This window comes from Haemaphysalis longicornis, unplaced genomic scaffold (assembly GCF_048455015.1).
Source record: "Haemaphysalis longicornis isolate Haplotype H1 unplaced genomic scaffold, Haemaphysalis longicornis Haplotype H1 scaffold_4, whole genome shotgun sequence".
In the NCBI taxonomy this organism is placed as follows: Eukaryota; Metazoa; Arthropoda; class Arachnida; order Ixodida; family Ixodidae; genus Haemaphysalis; species Haemaphysalis longicornis.
This window is the reverse complement of record NW_027526361.1, coordinates 44,420,397-44,433,946: the sequence shown is the minus strand read 5'-3', so window position 1 is coordinate 44,433,946 and position 13,550 is coordinate 44,420,397. Positions and strand designations below refer to the sequence as shown.

General features: G+C 48.4%; 1 pseudogene across 1 annotated transcript in view; it reads right to left on the bottom strand.

Moving 5' to 3' along the window:
* Window positions 1-531: 531 nt before the first annotated feature.
* The window catches only part of LOC144179736 (uncharacterized), a 32,501-nt pseudogene continuing 19,482 nt past the window's right edge, over window positions 532-13,550 (bottom strand). The window contains exons 3-6 of the transcript XR_013324329.1: window positions 5,208-5,558; window positions 4,038-4,352; window positions 2,223-2,476; window positions 532-751 (exon numbers count right to left, since the gene is read on the bottom strand). The product of XR_013324329.1 is annotated as an uncharacterized LOC144179736 (transcript). The remainder of the gene's footprint in view (window positions 752-2,222; window positions 2,477-4,037; window positions 4,353-5,207; window positions 5,559-13,550) is intronic.

Below are 13,550 nucleotides of genomic sequence, written 5' to 3'. Positions count from 1 at the left end.
TTTCTGAGGCAATACGACTCAAATGTCCTTTCAAACGCTCGTGTAGCGCAGTTATTATACTAGGGAGAACGCGTTTGCTTCTCGAACACACGCACGCACGCACACGCACAGACACACACACGCACACGCTCACTCGCACGCACATGACTGAAGACGCTTGTGCATTTTGAGTATGTGCCGGGGGCATCGAGTGTTGCCTTGGCACACACAAACACGCACATGCAGGCACGCGAACACGCACGCGCACACCCACACACACGCACACGCACATGACTGAGGACGTTCGTGCATTTTGAGTACGTTCCGGGGACGCCGAGTGTTGCCTAGGCACACACACGCACATACACGTAAGCGCACACCCACACGTACACACGTGCACGCACACACGCACACGCACGCGCACACGGCTGAGGACGCTTGCGCATTTTCAGAACGTTCCGGGGACATCGAGTGCTGCCTTGGCACACACTCGCACGCACGCATGCACGGAGAGATAATATTTTGGCAATAGCACCTTGAGTGGAATTGCTTTTCACGGGCTGTGCGCGGAAAGCGAAGAAGGCGCGATCTTCTTTCACACTGCTCTCGAGCACTGCGTCCTGCGCAAGTCCACAGGGTCACGTCTTTGCCGGCGGCAAGTATGGTGGCTGCTATGCTGAGGCCGTCAAGTAGAGCGTCAGCAACGCGGGCAGTGGGGTTGTGATGGCAGTGAGCAGACGGTTCCACCTTGCTTGGGCTTGGTCGTTAATGGCTGCGAAGACAGGCGCAGACGCAACCATGATTGACGCTGCCGTTTAAAGGTACATTAACGCGTGGTGAGGTCAACCAGCAATAGTGAATATATCCGTATACTGTGTGTACGCATTGTCGAAATAGCTATTAGGAGTGCGTGAGCTTAGCAAGATACCGGCAAAGGGTTGTCGGGCGATCTGCCGTGTTTTAACACTACCCGGTAGCTCCAGTTCCCAACACCGCTGAACCTATTTTAGAAGTGCATGGGATCTCTCCATGCGCGAGAGTGGTGCAATATAATATTTTGGCCATGGTTGGCACGCATGTTAAGCGGAATAAGGATCCACGCAACTAGTGTCATGCAATAACCAACTTAGCAAACTTTACCCGAAAGGGCTCAACGACTTTCCCTACAGCAGCCTATCTATTTGTAATGGTAATTGCAAATCTGGCTTAACCGTTTAAACTGCAGATGCACAATCACTAGCGCATTATAAACGTGATTGCTAACATTTATTTTCCGCACTACGCTATATCACATTTCAAAGCTTGGTGTACAGGCGCCGTCAGAAGTAATTGGATCGCGGGAGCTGTGGCCGAACCGCATAGGAGCGCCGTGTAGCTGCACCGGCGGTAAACGAAAGGAACAGAACACGCATGCGCGCTTGCCGACGGTGATAGCCCATGTATACTTCTCAACCCACTACGGGGCTTCGAGCAATATTAGCAGCATACTGGTCTCAACGATTGCGCTGATAGCAGAGGCGGTATCTGGGGCGACATTCTCGTATTTTGTCCGTTTTGTGTCCGTTTCAAAAGTGTCCGTTTTGAGCAAGCCCTGATTGGCTAAAAGCGAACACCTGGATGTGACGCCATGCAAGCACGGCGGAGCTATGAGCGGCGGCTTCTCGGAGCAGACAATTAGGAGCGCATGATTTTTCGTTGCCTTGTTGTTGGCTCGCTGGCGGAACAATAAACACATAAAAGATAATTTAAAATAGGTTTCATCGTCTAAAATGTGTTTACAAGAACAGTTGCATAAAAGTAAATCCAAAGCCCACCTACAACTGGAAGTACGTCACAATAAAACAGGCGCAAAACGGACGTTTTTAAAACGGACAAATACGACCGCCCCTGGCAGCGTCGCTCATACACTTGCAGCGCACGCAGGCTGCTGGAAAAGCGTCGAAATTGCATGGATCTGAAGTGACAATTTTTATTTTCTAATATTTTCAGGTGGGTCTGTTATCAGCGCCATCGCCGAGACCAGTATGCTGGAACAACGCTCGAAGCCGCGCTAAAAAGTTGGTTGTAAAGTATAGAGGGGCTATCGGCGTCGGCAGGCACGCATGCGTGTACTGCTCCTTTAGTTTACCGCCGGTGCAGCTACACGGCGCTCCTATGCGGTTCGGCCGCAGCTTCCGTGCTCCAATTACTTGTGACGATACCTGTACAGTAATAGCGCATACTGAGCAAAGAACCGGCCGAACCGCAGATGATGTTTTTGAAGGTCCTCGCTGCTGCGGGGCTCTGTAGCGGCCCCGCGGACGACGTGAGTAGCGGCCTCGGTAGCACCCAGGACCCGTTTCGGCAGACCAGCTCCCGGGGTCCCCGCAGCTCGAAGCCCTCGAGGCAGTAGTAACGCGTGAGCGAGCCCTCCGCCGGAGTGAGCCAGCAGGTCTCTTCGCCACTCACGTTGTAGTAGCCGTTCACGATCTCCGGGGCTCCGGAGGGCAACCGGCGTCTACGTGGGCACGAAAATCGCCAGATCTGAGACCGCGACGGGTTCTTTGCAGCACTTCGGTGCAAGTTATAGCATATTGAATCCACAAGTGTAAGCATAATGGCGTTTGGGAGGCCGTCCGAACATGGGTCATGGTAAGAATGTGTCCCATTCTCATGCCTTCCTCTTGCCACATTATGTTTCGTTTCTTGATATTGACGTCTTGCTAAGTCCCATGTTTTGCTGCACTTTGCACCTTGTGACTCCCATATTGTTCAGTTCACATCATCCTCCTCCCTTCACTCCCTGCCTTCTTTCTCCTCCGCTGCCGCCCACCATCCCAACAACCTTTAACGAGCTTCAGTACCACGTGACGAGAGTTGCGACAAAGTACATTTTACTTGTGTTCTTTTAAATTTTCCTGAGAAAAATGTACCGCAGATATGTTTTTCGTCGTTTAAAAAGGTTGGCTTGGGACTTTTCCCAAAACCGGGCACAAAAAGACATACATTTCGCTGTGAAGACGGTGCACTGACAACTTATTTTATCCTAGATGAGGCAAGAAATATGTACTTCAATAAGAATCAGGACAACAACAAATTCCGGAAAGTCGGTAAGGGGAAGTTACAAGGCTTAAACGCGAAGAGAGCAAACGCTAAGGCCCGGGCCCGTGCTGTCGTTGTGCGATTGCTCTAACAACTGAATCTCCCGCCGGTTGAGCGCGACAGAAGAGATGCTACGGCACGTGCATCTTCCATGGTATAGCTTCCATGGTCTCATTTACCCTTGTAACGTCCTCTTCCCACTTTGCGGAGATCGTTGTTCACCTCACTCTTTTTGTAGCGTAGAGGCGCCGTGCGACGGGTTCGGGGGGCCGAGAAGGAGGAGAGACGCTCTTCGAATTGATGTCCGTCCACCAACACGACATGGAGGCTCCTCGCCAGCGGTGAGAACGCAGCGCCACCTCAGCCAATGCCGCCGCCGTTTTGGCTGACGTCACTTCTCTCAGGAGCGCGCTCGGATGTTTTGTTTTTCTGTTTCTCTCTGTTCGCAGATCCAAGCATAAAATGTTCGCCAAAGTGTGCCTTCTATACGAAATAATAAAGCTTGTTGGAAGTCGTGTATTGCGTGGTGCTCTTATACTCTGTTCGCCCTTGTGTCTTTTTTTTTTTTTTTTTGCGCTGCGAATGTAACGAACGAGTTCACGCAATAATTCCTGGTAATAATGGCCGCCAAAATGTTTCTGAAATGTAGCGAAAGCAGTTACAAATTTCTCGAACAGAGAAAGTGCAATACATCCAGCTAGCGGTGAATCATTCACTCATTCGAGTCAATATTTTACAACCACTTGGCAGTATATTAACGAATATGTGGTCTGGTTTAACTCTCAAAAGGGATGAAATCAATTATGGCGGTGGAAAATCACGCTAACTTAGCTTCGAATGTAACTCAGTCTCAGTTTGGGAAGCGGAGTGGGAAAATAGCACGGGGTCTTCCCTGCAGAATCATCGAACGTACAAGTTTACGAAGGAACGTATGCAGACCACGTTATGTACACATACGGAAAATACAAGCCACCCACCTCCGAAGAGCTTGTGCGAGATTCCGCTCCTCCAGTCGGTGCCGAGCACGATGATGTGGCAGCGGAAGGTGAGGTTGCGGAACGCGAGCCAGTCGCGCACCTGGAACACGCGGTGCAGCCGCACCTCGTAGGTGGCGTTGGCCGCCGGCTCGACGCGGTCGAAGGGCACCGTGTTCAGGTACACGCCCGTCTGGTCGTTGTACACTCCGCACGCGGGCGACGGCTTGGGGAACATGCCGCCGCACTGCAGCTCCACCGTCTCCGTACATGACACGCGGTCCGAGTACGTCGTCCAGCTGTCCTCCTTGCACGAGTCTGCACGAATGTAGCTTTCTTTTACAGCTGAATGGGAGGTTTTCCTGACTTATGTGAGAAATCTGCGCGTACGACGTAGGTTACGAATACCTTGCACTACAAGTTTTGCCTGCGCTATGTAGTGCGCGTATGAACAGCCACACGAACTTGACATTGGAGGTGTGTAGCTTATAGCCCCTGAAATTTTTGCAGATGCTTTTCCGCATAAAGATTATGTTTGCAGAGGTGCAGCCTTTACAAGTCTGTTTATGCTCGTCCTATTACTGGCACTGTGCCATGGGCGGTTTCTCACCGACATCTCTCGATAACAGCGATAGATACTCACCGGACCCACGGTAGCCGAATTAATAAACATGCCAGCCACACACAAAGCTACGAATCTAGCAGTAAGTCTCTACAGGGCGTCGGCACTAGCCAAAAGCAGGATTTGAGCCGGTTTTTTAGAATGTAACGCAACCGGCCACTATAAACAATACACAGGTGCCTCAAAACAAAGTTCCAGGTGTCAAATGGAACATGTATCCGGAAGAAAACGCTACGGATCCTCTTAAGTATTGAGAGGACATGGTAGGTTACCAAGGGCGAGAGGAGCGCGGGCCCTGTCGTTGAATTAGTGCGGCAGGTTACTATAATGCTGCAACATTAAAATAATCACAGTGATAACGCGTGAGGTCCCCACAGGTCGTCATCGAGACTTCAAGTAGGACATCTTGTAGATACGTAAATAACGAATGAGCTGGCGACAAAAGCATGCGGATTCGATATCCACATCTATGCTGGTTTGCCTAGGTGCGCATCGAACACGCAACTGCCAAAAATGTGAGGCCTAATGAGGCGTGAAAGAGGAGAACTCGCCCACGATGACGGTGAGGAAGAAGTCGTTCTGCGACGTGGCCGAGTCCGTCTCGACCTTGCAGGTGTAGTTTCCCTGCATGGACATGTGCGCGCTGAGGATGGAGATGAACGAGGGCGAGCGGTTGTTGAGGTCCACGCGTTTGTCGAACAGGTTCCGGGCGAGCGGACGGCGGCCCCTGCGCCACACGTACACCTCGGCGCCGTCCTTGAACCAGAGCACGCGCCGGAGCTGCTCGCGCGGCGACAGCACGAAGAAGCAGAGCAGCGTGGCGCCTTCGCCCTGCAGCACGTACTGCGCCTTGTTGCTGTCCGACAGCAGCCGCACCTCGGTCACCACCACGCCCAGCACGCCTGCGTGTGTCGATACACCAAGACAGAGGGAGTTAGGGAATCATCTAAAAAAACTGTGGTTGATTCCTATGTCATAGGAATCAGTCAAACACGGAAGTGAAATGTGCAGCGAAATCTGCAGCTGTGCATGATTTGCGGGTCGGTGGCTGTCTTGTGGGTGTGTTTGGCGAGCGACGTTCTGCTGGCGGGTCGCTTCAGCAAAGGTGTACTGGCGTCATTTCTGTGGCGGATATTACGTCAGTGAAATATCGGTGTATCCCGGCATAAAACACTTTCGTATTAAAATATAAAATCAGAAAACGAACAACCCTAAGAATAACGTACTCTTTAGTACTAAAGGTTGCTTCCCCGCAAGAAGACCGTCTGTGCAGGAGTGCACCATTTACAGGCCGCTTGCTTCGTTGCACTGGCGTCGCTTCCGTGACGGATATGACGTCAGCGAAATCTTGATGTATACGGGAATAAAACACTTTCGTATTAAAAATAGCACGAAAAACTACTCTGCGCCTAAGCAACGCAAACCCTTTCCATCACCCATTTGGCAACACCGCCCATGTCTAAACAAATACCCTGCAGACGGTCAGTTTTTCTCTCAATTAGGCAGCCTGAGCCATAGCATAATCATCAGGTTTGCTCGAAACCCAACCCTCCCACCTCTATGCTCCACTCTTCCCCGTCCCGAGCTGTGCCTGGACCTGACGGCCACCAGCGCTGCCCTGGGTGCCCAGCAGCTACAAGCCTCTAAAGCAGAGACCACCGCCAAGTCCTCACTTGAGCTCCTGAACTAAGGAACCATACCACTCCTGCGTTAGATCCTTTCATTTGCTACTAGTACTAATAGTTATTCCACAGCCTGAAAAGATTGCTGCTCAGCTGAACATTTTTGTTATAGCAGAAACGCTTTGCTCAGAAAGGACTTCATAGCGAAACTGTACGGTTTGTGCCAAATCACGTTTTACTAGAACTTTAGTCGCTCCAACTATAGGCAGACAAGTTCGCCGGTGAGGGTTGTTTTGAGCGGGCAATGCGCCGTCATGTTAGAGTGTAGTAGCTCTGCGGAAAACCTAGATTTACATTTTCGGGAATAAAGTGTTTGTGGAACTAGGACAGGCGTGAGTTTGTTTTTATTAGGGGGTCAAATTACCACGAAAATGGGGGGAAATATATTTGGTTATATATAAATAGCTCAAAACTTACAATTAAAAGCAAGTACTTATGCAATGGGGGATCCCAGATTTTTCTCAGTTGGGGTCAGTCTTCGCAGATTGATGATAATATGGTATGGCTTATTACGCCAAATTATCCGTTTCTGCTACATATAAGTCCTCGTAAAAAATTTGGGCGCGTTCAGCAAGTGCTTCCAGTGATTTCACCGGGGTAACATTTGAAAAAGAATGCTGCTTCTTTCAGCTTATTCTGTCGGGGAACGGAAGTCAGCGCCCTACCTAACGCCCGCAGTCAGCACGAGTGCAAAGCGTTACCTCTTCATGGTGGAATAAAAAATGATGCGGCCCTTTTGATCTCGCCGATGTTGCGTGTACCGAAGGGGTAAGGATCGATTCCACGGCGGAGCAGACGGCGAGAGAGGAAACTGCATCGCTTTTGTTTCCACCGTAGCAGCTGTATGCGGTGAAGCAGGCTTTTTGGCGCTAACTTGAGAATCCGAAAGTGATTGAATGTGTAAACTTTATGTAATCATGCGAATTCTCAAAAACTAAGTAGGAAATAAGTGTGCGGTGTGGGCCCTCAGCGTATGCAGATGAGGATAGACGAAAACAAGAAGCGTGCCGTCGCCATCCAATTCAACGCACAGTATACTACACAAAAAATGTTTCACCGCAATATTCAACGTCAAAACAGCTTTGTTTCAGAACGAATTATTATCTATAAAAACAAAAACAAAGGACGAAAACGAAAAGAGCCTAATGCTAGGATGATTGATTTTTTTTCTTTTTTAAAGGAAAAATCAGCTTCTTCGAAACACAAACAGTATTCCGAATATGCGACCTTAGTCCGACAGCTACCGTTGCCCAGACTTGAATTGTTATTAAGCGAAGCTACCCAATTTTAACGCAGAAGTTGTCGCCGCAGCAACCTTTTGAGCACTATTTTGCGCTGGCGCGAGATTACCACCGCAGGGACTAGGAGGCGTCTTATCTTTATTCTGTGACCTGCGTTATTTTAGGGGCGAAGCGCTTTAGGGGCTCGCGCGGTCGGCGTCTCCTGTCGCAGTCCTCTCATGTTGTCACGGAAAATCAAGTTGACAAACGATGGTCAGAAAACAAGTGCATAACGTGTAAAACCGGTTCAAAATAAACTAACATAGTTTAAACTAATTTATAATACAGAAACAATCAGGAGTTAATTGCATTAATAACATAAATTTGTTAAATTCAATTCGGTCTCAAAATTGGTTCCAAACGCCAAGTTTTTTTTCTGTAAAGCATACTTCTTATCATGCTGCGGCGTGTGACACAAAGACAACTTACGGCCAGTCTGTCTCATTTTATTGCTTAAATCCGGTTCAACGCAAGAGAGGCCGCCACCGCCTCAGCAAGCGCGCGATTGCTCCTCCCACCAGCGCTTCTCCGGCGCCCAATCAGCGCGCACGTGTGGCAAGAGAAAGACTTACAATCTTTGAATACACTGTTACCATGCGTGCAAAAACGGATCTCCTCCTTGAACTGTGCAATCAAACTTTAAGAAAAAAATGCTAGACTGTAGGCGGAGAGCATGCACACAATGCAGAAATATGCAAGCTAATAATTGAGGTGTTGAAAACCGAAGGCAGGATCGTGGCTGACCGAGGATTTTTGATCTAAGATGACCTCCGTGAACTTGGCGTTAAATTGAACAGACCCCCAATGTTAAATGATCAGCGTCAACTGACAGTAGCGCAGGAAACAAGCACACGGCAGATCGCCAACCTGGGAATACGCGTTGAGCGAGTTATTCGAGAAGTGAAGAACTTCAGAACGCTGCGGTATGTGTTCTCATTTGGGATGGCTGGCAAGCTAAACCAGATATGCAAAATTTGCGGCTACTTGAACAACCTCAAACATAAGCCACTTAGTTCTCAACCGATAAGTAAGCAAAGTGTCAACTATTCATGTTTTGTATTAGTGCCCTGTGAACATTTTTACGCTTTAGTCTGTATTGGTTAGTTGTTGCTAACTGAATAAAAGTGTACGTATCTTTTATTGTGTTGATAGCACACTGGCTGCCCGTCTTTTTTTTAACTAAAATAAAAATTTCTTTTTTTTTTCATTTTCTTACACAGCCGAACACAAAAAACAACAGGATTGCACGATAAGACTTGCCACCTCTTAGGCAACAGTACATAGAACAGGTGCAGACATGGCGTAGCGTAAACCGACGAGATACGCATTGCAACTCCCCAAAATGCAGTAGTTTCTTGAAGAAATGCGGGCTGTGGTATAAATGCTGAAGTTGAAAAAGAGTCCATTAATCAAAACAGCTGTCTAGAATAGCAGATGCTCTACATACAACAGAAAATGTTAAACGGCGAAGCTGCGCATCAACAAATGCTGCATCCACAGGCGCTGTCGCACACGGCACGGTTTGGCACGGTAGAGTTACAGTGGAAAGCTGCCCTCACAGTTCCCAGGCTGATTTGTGGCCGCAGATTGGGGGCGTTTGCAACTTTCCGGAAAGGTATATTGCCTTCTTCCCTGTGGTACCTGTGGCACCGCGGCTGCAACGTCGACGACTGCGGGTGACAGCGCCGAAGCAAGTCGACGCCATTTCGACCGCCGAAGCTGCCTCTGCTGCTTACTGATCTCGTATTCCCCGCCCTACGCAACAACGCCTCCGCCTGGGCCTCTGAGTGTGCAGATAGCGCTGGAACAACAACCCGGGGTGCGACTCACCGAAGGGGAGCTCCTTTCCGACGTCCCTTCTTTCCCGCGCTCCTACCCTTTCCCCCAGAGCAACACCGACTAGGCTTAGGCTTAGCCTAGGCTTAGCGCGGAAATGCCCGTTCGATTGCGTATTTTTTTGGCAGTGACGAGAGGGTCGCCCATGCAGAGTTTTTACGCAATTACGCACGCCCGCACGCACGCATGCTCGCCCGCGCGTACGTACACAGGCATTCGGTGGCATACTCGCACTTTGGGACAACTGGGTGGCGGCTGCTCCCAGCAGACGAGGCCGACTGCGGGCAACGCTCATTTTCCGCTGTGAAGTGCCTCACTTAACGCATGTAAGGGGAAGTGAGCGCGTGAGCAGACGCGCTCACGCACGCGCGCACGCAGGCAGGCACCCACACGCAGCGCACATGCACACACCAAGGCACGACGGCCTTTCTTGAGAAGAAACAGGAATTTCTGGCATCTCAGATTCCAGTTCGTCAAAGCCCTGTCAGGTTGAAGAAAGCGACTCTCGTCTGCGGAAACTTTAGTTTTCTTTGAGATGGGAATAGGGTCTGATATGCCTGGCGTCAAACCTTTTGTTTCTTCTTTCTCTTTCCTGCTCTCCCTAGCTGCGTCAAAAAGTTGTCTCTATAATAATGCATGGCAACCAAATTTTCGAAATTGTGTGAGAAAGTACGAACAGAGAAGAGCCTCCGCCGAGTGGTAAGAATGTCGCCGCACCGATGCGAGGTTGGGATGTAGATACCGGAAAATTCAAGAAGGGCGAGTAAAAAGAATAAATATCTGGAAGAAAGAAACCCACACACAACAAGGAATACGTTAAAATACACTTTAAAAGTGCTTGAAAAAAATTGCTAAACAATTCTCACTTGATCTCGGCGGAGACTGCCTGGTAACGTTATTAAAAACAGTGCTAAGAAACGCTCCCTCGGTAGCGTCCCATCAGAGCCCTTCAATACGGCCTGAGCAAACACCCGCAAGAATGAAATGGCGTTATACTTCATTTTTGTCGTTGCGAAAACTTCAACTTGCGTCGCATTTCGGGGCAACATTAAGAACAGCACGTAAAAACTAGCAAACAACTGCGAACGACAGATATAAGTGTTTTACAATACAACCTTTATGGGTCAACGTAAGTAGTCGGATTGCAGAGACTTTCGTACCCGGAGAAAAAAAAAAGAACAAGATGAGAAGTTGCGCACAAACTTTCCGAGCGACTTTTTTTTTTTTTATTGACGCTTTACGCACTATTTCACCTCATAAGATGGGACACTGTTTCTGTGATCTGTAGGCTTGTTCTCATGATGTACGAAATCTGTTGTCATTTTTCCGAAAAGAGTTATGAACTATCGGGTCTTGCTTGCACCCTTTATTCCATAGCAGCAAGCTATATCAGTTTGCTCGGATGGCCAAGACAGGATGGGGGGAGGGACTTTCTCAATAAACGGGTAAACACGGCGATGAAAATAAAAACAAGTACGCGCGCGTTAGTTGCTAAAGAGAGCCGACGCTGTGTGCCGGGCGTCATTATTACACCTCCCCTAGCGCGGTCTTTATGTTCATGGGCTAAAATCTATCTATACCGACTTTAGATTGACAACATTTGCTTACTTTTTTTCCCAGACAAAGCAATAAAGGCGGCTGCACGGCATTTCACCGGGAATATCTGAACTAAGTCGCCCCGAAAGTGGTCGCGTGAGAAATAAATTGAGAAGCGCACGCCACGACACGGTGCCTCTTGAGCGGAAGGTGGCTTTCCCTTCCTGCTTCTAGCACGCGAAGCATACGCTGAAGCAGGAGCGGAGGGGAGGGGTATAGCTTTCCGTTTGCGGAAGCTGCGACCCGAAAATCCTTCACCTGCTTGCGCGAGATCGGTCGAAGGGATCAGCGTTGACGGAGAGGAGAAGATCGTCACTGAGTCGCCTTCGCCGGGGCCGCTGGTATTTAAAGAAATGATTGGACAGTCCTAACCACACTGCGCGTGGCGTATTTGCTTGGCTGATGATGATTTCTTGCTGTTAGCCTTTGGCTATGCAGGCAGCTGACTTTTGGAAACGCTCTTCTGTAACCTGGCGCGTTATTGCGAGCATAAGCATCATGAAAATTGAGATATTTTAATGTGTTCATTGAATTCGCTGATCCTAATAGGGCGAAGATATTTCCCAGTGATTTGTTTCTGAGGTACCCGCTCCGGCAAACTGGGTTGCGTAATTTTGTATTTAAATTGGGAATGGCGTGGAATCTATTTCGTTAGTTTGAGTTGATAAGAGCATTGAGCCGTGAGGGCACCTAGGAGGAATCCGAATTTGTTCGTTAGATCGAAAAATTTGTAAGATCGGGTTTCGCTAGATCGAGTTTTTACTGTATACAAGTGCCTTTTTATGTGACATAACGTAAGAAGCTGGCTTGTACGCTGGGAAGCGTCGAAATGCAAATGCTAATTGAAGTTTGCACTTTGCATGCAATGTCCGATCAGATGGCTCCAACAACTGCCACAAGAACCGTTAGAGATTTCTGGAAGACTACTGGGCTGGATGCCAGATTTTAGGCCAACCATGGGGCTACATGGCTATTGCAATACGTATTACTTCCTATCTCCATTTTTACAGTTTATCACTTTTCCGCCTCGCCTTTTTTTCCGCTGTGTAGGGTTGCGGTCCAGAATGCTCTAGCTCAGCCCGACCTCTCTACCTCCTTCCAATCAATTATATCCACCTATCTCTATACCATGCTTGCTTAACAGTTATTTTGTGTGCTTTTGGTAATTAGCACCTTTTCCGTCACCATTTCTTGAAAAAGAAAATCAATGAGCCTTATTTAAATAAAACAGCGTGGTAAAAAAGTGTAAGCCCCTTGAACATCGCCCCTCTTCCCCACTTTTGGTAAAATCCTTTCCATGTGATCCTTTCCCAGCTATCCGTGTGAAAATCCTTTGTATCATGTGTTCTCAGAACAAGACCGTTAACACTACTAAGAGCCCGGGCGCTTTCGCTACACGATAAACCATTTCAAGACCGGAGATTGGAAACACTGCGGTCAGCTTCCCCCCTTCGCCGCGTAACGCACCCTAGCTCGCATAGGGCACACACACACACACAAAAAAAGAAAACTAGATCGACGGAAAACAAAATAAACGAGAATGAAGCTATTATGGCATCCGATCTGGTGGCACGCAGGCTACAGCACACAAATTGTTGGCGCCCGAGAGGATTTTTCGTAAGCTGACATTCCATTCGAAGTTTATGTCTGGGCCGGCTTAAAAATTGTTTATTTAAAAGCGGCCACAGCTTTTCTTCAGTAATAGAGCCTCAATTTCAGCCGCGCGCTTATAGGGGCCTAATCCGGATTAGACCTTCGGCGGCACATCATAACAGAATAGTACGCTAGAGATTTTTTACTGCGATTACAAAGGCCATTTTCGCGCCTTGTCGTCGATTTAATCATTTGTCGTCTATTCCATTCCTTTTTTTTTTTTTTCGTCTTACTCTGCACGTCGTTCAGATGATAGCACGGTGAAGATTTTTAGGGTGAGAGAAACAACGAAGTTGACGTAAGTGCTGCCAATGGGGGGAGCCCCCCACCCCCCGCCCTCCGGGCGATGCTGACCCCTCCATTCCCCCTACACCAATAAATTCCATTACATGTTCCACTACCAATTAAGGTTTCTTTTAAGTTGCCTCTAACTTCTCACTCAAAATTTTATTGGGGCTACAAGCTTACTGCACCACTGTTGGTGGAGACGTGCGTGGCTTACTTTCATACCTTCCCTTTATTCCTTTAAATCCTTACCGTAGGAGGACAAGCGCCCTAGCACATTGCGGTGGTTGCGCCATACGTATTGTTATTTCATTCTTTAAGCTTTTGACTGAACGCCATGAACACCATAGTGGGACCGATGGGTATACCTGTCAAACAACTGGTGCATTTCCCCATAGACGGGTTGGTCAATAAAAAAACTCTGATAAGACTTCTGGACTTACGGCGCATACGTGAAACCGGGCTTCCATTATGTCAAAACAGTTACTTAAAAATCTTGAAAAAGGAACGGTTGTAGGTAAGACAACACACGCATCGATCATGAAGAAGTGGTACAATAGTA